Source organism: Delphinapterus leucas, chromosome 6, assembly GCF_059928025.1.
Source record: "Delphinapterus leucas isolate spDelLeu-1000000601 "Yukka" chromosome 6, BTC_Dleu_Yukka2, whole genome shotgun sequence".
NCBI lineage: Eukaryota > Metazoa > Chordata > Mammalia > Artiodactyla > Monodontidae > Delphinapterus > Delphinapterus leucas.
Window position 1 is genome coordinate 99,904,097 of NC_143134.1, and position 7,728 is coordinate 99,911,824.

Genomic DNA, 7,728 nt, shown 5'->3' on the forward strand with positions numbered 1-7,728 from the left:
ATTAAAAATCTACAATGCACTTTATATATTTTATCTCATTTGACCTTTACAATGGAGATTGGGAGCAGTAGCCCCATTTTACTGTTGAGAAACTAAGGCTCAGAGAGGTCAAGATACCTGCTTAAGGTCACACAGCTAGTAAGTGGCAGGATAAGAAATTGCATTTGGATTTGTCACACTCCCAATTTTGTATCACTTTCTGTCCTCCTGTATCTCAAATTTGGTATGGGTACTCCTGGATGAGAGCACATGTAAAACTGTTAGCAGTCATGGGGAATCTGCTAGACCATCCACACTATACACTACCTAAACATTATGGGGAGGAAGTAAATATTTTAAAATATTCTCATGGTAAAACAAACTAGCTCATAATATGGGCTGGAATACATATTTTCAAAAGAATTTTTAAAGATGGAACTGAAACTGCAATGAAATCTTGGGTTTTTTGAGGGAGCTTTGAGTCAAGTTCCTAGACTCCTAAGAATATCAGTTTGTTCTATATGGTTCTGTATACCATTAGGGTTACACCATGGAAAAGAAACTTTGCTTATACCTTGCTACTGCCCCTTGCAGAAAACATTATGTAAAGTTCTAAACTCAGTTCTTGTCTAATATTTTTCTAAATTTTATTATAGTGGTTTCCTCCATTCACATGGTCCTGTCTGTAGCTTCCAACCTCTCTTTTGACACATACCATTGATTTGCTTATTCATTAGTTCATGAGAACTTGACTGTGCACCTATTAATAACCTACAGGGTATCTCTACCTCCATGTGTGACTAGAAACATCTAACAAAACACGTAAAAAGGAAATTCCTTATTCACCCCTTCTAAAATGTTCCTTCTCAAAAAATTTTACTGCTCTTTTTCCAATCATTCATGCTTGAAACATGAAAATCCCCGTGGACTCCACGTTTGCCCTCATCATGACGTTTGTAGAGTTGGAAACATCAGCTACCCAGCTGTCACCCTCCTTTTCCTTTGTGGCTGCCCCAGTCCCTTACTGGTCCTTGCTTAGATCAGTGGTTCTCAGATGGGCAATTTTGCCACAACCACCCCCCGCCCCCCAGGGAACAGTTGGCAATGTCCAGAGACATTTGTTTGTCACAACTGGCATCTAGTGAGTAGAGGCCAGGGATGCTGCTAAACACCCTGTAATGTATAGGACGGCCCCCTACAACACTGAGCCCCCGAAGTCAAAAGTGTTGTGGTTGAGAAACCCTGGCCTGGTCCATGGGAAAATCTTGTTCACCGGGTTCCTCCTCTCTGCTTCTGCTTCATCGTCCGTGCAGCTGCCACCTTAAGGTTTCTAAAGCATATATCTTCTGCTGTCATTCCACTGCTGACACCTTCAATGGTTCCTAGCAAACTTCTAAGCCTGTCATTCAAGATTCTCCAAAATAGTTCTAGTTTTAGTTCCCACTCCCTCCCTTCATGCCACACCATCATACCATACTTCTTACACCTGGTCTTCTCCCAGGCGGTATCCTCTACCCTTGAAGCCTTTATTGTTCTCTTCCTCACCCTCACCCCTCCTATCACTGTCTATCAAAACCCTGCCCCTCCCTCCAGCCCGACCTCAAAGGCTATCTCACTTTCTAAAGCCTTTCCTGATTCCCCCAAATGGCATTAACTCTTCCCAACTCTTCTCTCTATGGGCTGCCGTCATCACCAAGTTGTATTCCCTTGAGGACAGCAGCTGCACCTGGATGCTTACACTCAGATCCCCACGACACCGAGCCTCGAGCCTCGGCTGGCACATTTCAGAGTGGCCATTAAGAAGGGAGAATTGGGAGGAACGCGGAAGGAAGTGGGCATTCACACAAGGAGGGGCAGAGGGGAGCGTGCAGGAGCACAGGGGGTCTGATCACAGTGCCGAAAGCTGACGGCTCAGCTACATCTGATTTTTGAACTTCCATCTTCCATCATGAGGTCCCTGCAGCTGCCCCAATTCACTCCTCTTCTCCCCCCTCTTCTTCCTTCTCTCCCTTCCTTCCTTTCTTTCTTTTAGAACATTCATTCTCAAAGAAAGGAGCAGTGATATTACTACCAAGGGGATAAAAATTAATTCTTTGAATATGAAAAAAAACCTTTAGCTATTACAATGGTGTGTGGCCCTCCAAAGCTCCACCCTACCCAAAGAAATCTTATTAATTTCTCTCGTTAGGGATAATTTACATTTTAATTTATGTTTTCTCTTTGCGGGGGGATGGGGTGGTGGCAATAATTTTATTTAAAGGTTGAGAAGCATTGTATTAGACGTATTAGAAACACTGTATAAGGTGAGGGGTATAAGCATGATGGGCCTACACACACACATATGTTTTTAAAACCCATGGGAAAAAAAATAAAACCCATGGAAAATTTTTTAAAGGCTCAATTCTTTCATTTGTAAATAATTAGAGAAAATATAAAGTATTGCCGCTTTGGTTGTGATTCACTCACATACTGCTTTCTCCGTTTTGTCAATAAGAAAAATGAGGCGCAGAGAAATGAGTGTATTCATTCATCAAGATCTCAGTGGAGGAGGGTCCTGTCTAGTGTGAGCCTGGCCCGGGTGCCAGCCGTTCCTCCCGCGGGTCACATCTCGCCCGATCTTCTGGCCGTGTCCCCTCGCCGGCCCCGCCATGGTATTTCTCGATGTTTTGATGATGATGTGCAGCGGATGAACAAGCGGCAGCTCTATTATCAAGTCCTAAATTTTGGAAAGACTGTCTCCTCGGCACCAGTGCCCTGCAAGGGGTTAACGGTTATAACTGGAAGGGAAAGTCCAGTTGCCGTGGTGCTCGGCGGCAGCACGGAACGTGCATTTCATAGAGGAGATTTTCTCTTTCTAGCAAGTCGAGCTGAAGATCATCCCGTAGGAGTGGAAGAAACTGTTGTTTTTAGGATAGAAGGAAGAGAGGTTCCTATAGTTCACCGAGTCTTGAAGATTCATGAAAAGCAAAATGGACCTGTGAAGTTTCTGACCAAAGGAGGTAACAGTGTGGTTGATGCCCGAGGCCTGTATAAACAAGGACAACATTGGCTAGAGAAGAACGATGTTGTGAGGACAGCGAGGGGGTTTGTTCCTTACACTGGGGTTGTGACCATCCTCATGAGTAGTGTGCAGTACTCTTCTTGCTGGGTTTATTTGTGCTGGTCCATTGTGAGTAAGAAATCTGCCTTGCTGTTCCTGGAAGACGCTGTACTTTTTGTTCCTGAATGTTTGGAGTAGATATCGATCTGTGGTTGGTGGAATGGAGAACACATGTTGGCGCTTCTTGGTAGCCCTGGTTTGCATTAAGTTTATGTTTCCACGCCAGAGTACGTGTGGGCGGGTGCATGTGCACGACAGCGTGCACTCGAGGGGACTTTCAATCACAGAATTCCATATGTTGTCATTGTCACACTTTCGCATTTTTGTACATCAGTGAATTTTTTCTGTTAAAAGGTTGAGCCAAAAAAAAAAAAAAAAGATCTCAGTGGAGTGCCTATAAATTCATAGGGTTTTCAAGGCTTAAGAGAACTAACTCGAGTAAAGTATTGATACTTAGGAGCAAGACACATCTAGGCATCAGTAATATAGCCACCAGCACCAGCAACATTATTATTGTTTTTACTACATTCCAGGCTCTGAACTGAGGTGCTGGCAATAAGATGATGGTGGAGAAACAGACATAGTCTCCACCCTAATGTAGCTCACACTCTAGTGGGTGAGACAGAAAATCACCAAAGGGTGTATAATTGCAAACTGTGGTGAGTGCAGGGGGAGCCATGAGAACATATAACAGGAGGGACTGATTTAGTGGGGGGAGGAGGAATGAGGAAGGCTCCTGAGTGCAATGATAATGAACTGGGATCTGAAGAATGAGTTAAGTGGGTGAATGAGGATGTGAAAAGCACACCCCTGGGAAGGACCAAAGTATATGGAGGCTTCTGCGAGGAGGGGAGCGTGGAGCGTTTGAAAGACAGAAACACCAGCGTGCCTGGAGCCTAGAAAGCAAGGCAGAAAGCGAGTCAGGAGTCTGCAGAGGCCTAGACCATGATAGGAGATGTAGTTTTATCCGAAGATAAATGGAAGCTGTTGAAGGGTTTTAAGTCAAGGATTGATGTGCTATGACTTAGGTTGCTGTGGAGAAAATGGATTGGGAGAGGATGAATGGAAGGGGAGTGATCATTTAAGAGTTCTTGCAATAGTTCAGGTCTAAAGTGATAGCAGTGAAGATGGAAATAGGTATACAAATTTGAAGATACTTAGAAGGCAGAACCAGTAAGAATGGATTACATGTGGAGGGTGAGTGAGAGGGAGGGGTCTGGCTTAGGGAACTGCATGGACTGTGGTAACATGTCTGAGGCCACTAGTTAGTAAACAGCAGAGCCAGGCCTATAATCTAAGGCTTAGATCAATGTCCTAAAACATCGTAGCTGGTTCCCAGTGGCTGGGCTTCATTTACTTCTGCCCAAGTTCCTGTTGAAACATTGTACTCTGGGATATGAACCTCATAGAAAAGGTCTTCCAAAGTTGGAAGCATCTAACAACCTCGGATTGGATTTAGGGAAAGTGAATTAAAATTCCTGTAGCATGGGCAGGCCACTCAATATTGCTGAGCTGGCATCCTCATTCTGTTAAATACAGACGGTTAAAATACCCACTTCAAAAGGTAGTTCTGAGGTAGGGGTTAGAAGCAGTAGCGTCAGTCTACAATGGGCACATCTGAACTTGGACCCTGGGCACCACGCTCCATCTTGCTCCTCAAGTCACAGTTGTGTCTTTTTCTTTGTAGGTTGTTCCTGTGACATGTGGGCCAAGGGGAACTTTGGGCTGAGTGTCTTTTTGTTCTGGTGTCCCAGGTGAAGTCAGCTGCATTTTCCTGCATGTTAGAGGCTCAGGAAATCTGTCCCTCACCATCACCAGGTGGGCCACCAGAGTGTTCTCTGTGCTTGAGGTCTGAAATCAAAATGGTAAGTTAAGAGCCTAAGGCAGATGGTCTCGAAGTTTATAGTACATAAAAGTCACCTTCACCTGTGATGGCTTTTTAAAATATAGATTCCTGGGTCCCACCACCCTAGATATTCTAATTCAGAAAGCCAGGATGAAGCTGAGGAATCTGTATTTTCATAAGCTCCCAAGGGTGAATCTAAGCCTGGAAAGTTGTCCATTTGGCTGCGATTCTTTGAGGGAAGAAACTCTGTCAGGTTCACTAACCCAGGGCCCAGTGGGGTACTAAATAAACATTTGAGTTCAATTGAATAAACACTGAATTTTGTCAAATTGAATTACTGTGTTGTGGCCTTATTTTCCTTCCCATCGATCCCAAGTCAATTGCTGAGGAATCTGCTAAGATTTTAGGAACGATAAAGGATAGAGAGAGGAGTGAGGTTCAGGAAAATGTGTGTGTGTGATATGAGGAGTTATAGCAATCCGCAAGTTACTACCAAGCAGGTTAAAAGGATGTGGGATTCTCATTGTTAAGGACCTGCTGCTGCTGGGACTCCATTTCATTCACCCAATATTTTTGTGAAGCTATGTAATTAAAAGTAAATTAAGTCAGCCCCAGGCTGAACAAGGCACATTATCTCACCCCAAGGCATCCTCCCTGGAGCCAGGTGGCTAAATTCCAGGGGGCCCCTGTGCCCTGAAGGCAGCTGCTTGAGGGCTGTCCGGCTTCTTCTTGACCACGTAGGGTTTCATTCCCTTCCCTATGCCATCTCTTCCACAGCAGCCCACCCATACATTCCCCCCGCCCCCTTCCCTGTCAGCATTGAAATCTTTTATTGCTTGTGAGAGTGGAATATTCCAAGACCTGGAGCAGAACATCCCTCCAAGCTTGCTCTTACTATCCCCACACACGTGGCCCCTGACCAGCTTTCCTGTATAAACTCATGTCCTGATACATATTTGAAAAGCAAAACTTAAGCCATACACTTGGTAGACATATGATTTTAAAATGCCATGAACGAGGGGATGTGCTTATAGGGAACTCAGAGTGGTGAGCAAAAGGGCCTTTGAAAGGACAAGGAGAACAATCCTAAGTAACTTATCTTTTACCGTTATCCCAAACAAGCTACCCACTAACGTTGATTCTCATCACTTACTCCTTTATTCCCGCAATCACCGTTCCACTGCTTTCTTCCAGACCGGTTCACGCTTTCTGAAGGAACCTGATTTTGCCTGTGACCTTTGATTGATCACGGGGTCAATGTTGGATTATAGAAGGCCACCAGATGGATTGGAAGAAATTGAGAGCAGAAAGAACCACGTTTGAATCCTGGATCCCTTACGTGAGTGACTATGGATGAAATCTTCCACTTTAATAAATACCTGTGTTATGCTCCATGCTTTCCAGATGTGGAATGACCATTAGGGCAGAGAGAAGAGTTTAGAACTGAGTCTGTGACTCAGAGGGGGCTGGAGGCCTGTCTTTTTATTAGAGGAGATGCTATGAGCAGGAGGTAGGCTTGCTGGCTTAAAGGAGTTGTTTGCTAAGGTTTATTTTAGCATCAGAATTCCTGCTCTCCCTTTAAAAAAAATTTGTGTTTAAATAAATGTGTTTGTTAGTTTTTCTCCGTTGTATTCTGAAACTTTAGAACATACCCCATTGTACATCTGAAAACTCTTTCTAGAGACATTTGTTGGGTGGGCAACTCACACACTCACACATATGTGGAAAGCCATTGCATACAGTTTACAGAGCAAGTTAACTGAAGGTGCACCAGTGGTAACGATCTTTCCTAATATGATGTTTCCCCTGGCGTATGAGAGAGACTTGGTTCCCCAAACTGAAAGTCACTCAGCAGAAATCTCCTGTTTTTCTAAATTGTGGTCAGTCTCTGGATGAATATAAAGCAGTTCTGAGATGCCATAGAGAGAAGTAAGAACAAGTTCATTTCCACTGACAACTTTTCTTGGAAGTACAGTCCACTTCTATCTCCTCCCCACCCCCAAATTTCCCTGTCTGAATCCAGCCCACGCTCAGAAAACGCCCTCTCCTCTGTAATGTACTTTAGAACATGAGTGTTTTAGGAAAGGAATGACCAATCTCCCAAAGGTCCAGAGGTTCTATTTGCCAGAGAGGTTGGATTGAAGAACATTCTGGGCTCCACCCAACCCCACATGAGTAAGAAACGCAGTCTCATATAGGACAAAGGGAAGGCATCTTATCATACAGGATTTTACTGACTAGGAGTAAACTAACGATTTAACCCAGAGAGGGTGACCTGAGGAAAGAAACTACTATTCTATCAACCTGTAAGCCCCATTTCTAACATTCCAGCGCCAGCTATACTAGCCAAACAGCCAGAGTCCTAAGAGCACTCGTTTGGCCTATAACATGAGTCATTTATTGAGAACTACTCTTGCCTTATGCTATGTTAGGCACAAAGAAAAATGAGAAAAAATATATTAATACCTTAGAATTGTATCAAGGTCTGGGACATAGTAACCATTTAAAAGTGGTATTGCTGTTGTTGCTATTGTTGTTAGTTGTTGTTCCTGGGCAAGTTTTCTGCCATGTACCAGCAGTGTTTGACATTATTGATTACTGACTTTTTAGACCTTGCTTGTATTAGGTTCTCCTCCTACTTCTTGATCCAGGACTTCTTTCATTTGTTTTTGTAATAGATGTATATCTTTATCTATCTATCTATCTATCTATCTATCTATCTATCTGACATCTCCCACATATTATTCCATTCTTTTCTCTCTGATTTTACTATGATGTAGTCTGGATTATAGCAAAAGCTTCT

At 43.6% G+C, this 7,728-nt stretch overlaps 1 pseudogene; it reads left to right on the forward strand.

The window, feature by feature from the left end:
* Positions 1 to 890: 890 nt before the first annotated feature.
* LOC149749020 (signal peptidase complex catalytic subunit SEC11A pseudogene) lies at positions 891 to 3,732 on the forward strand (annotated as a pseudogene).
* The last annotated feature ends 3,996 nt before the right edge of the window (positions 3,733 to 7,728 follow it).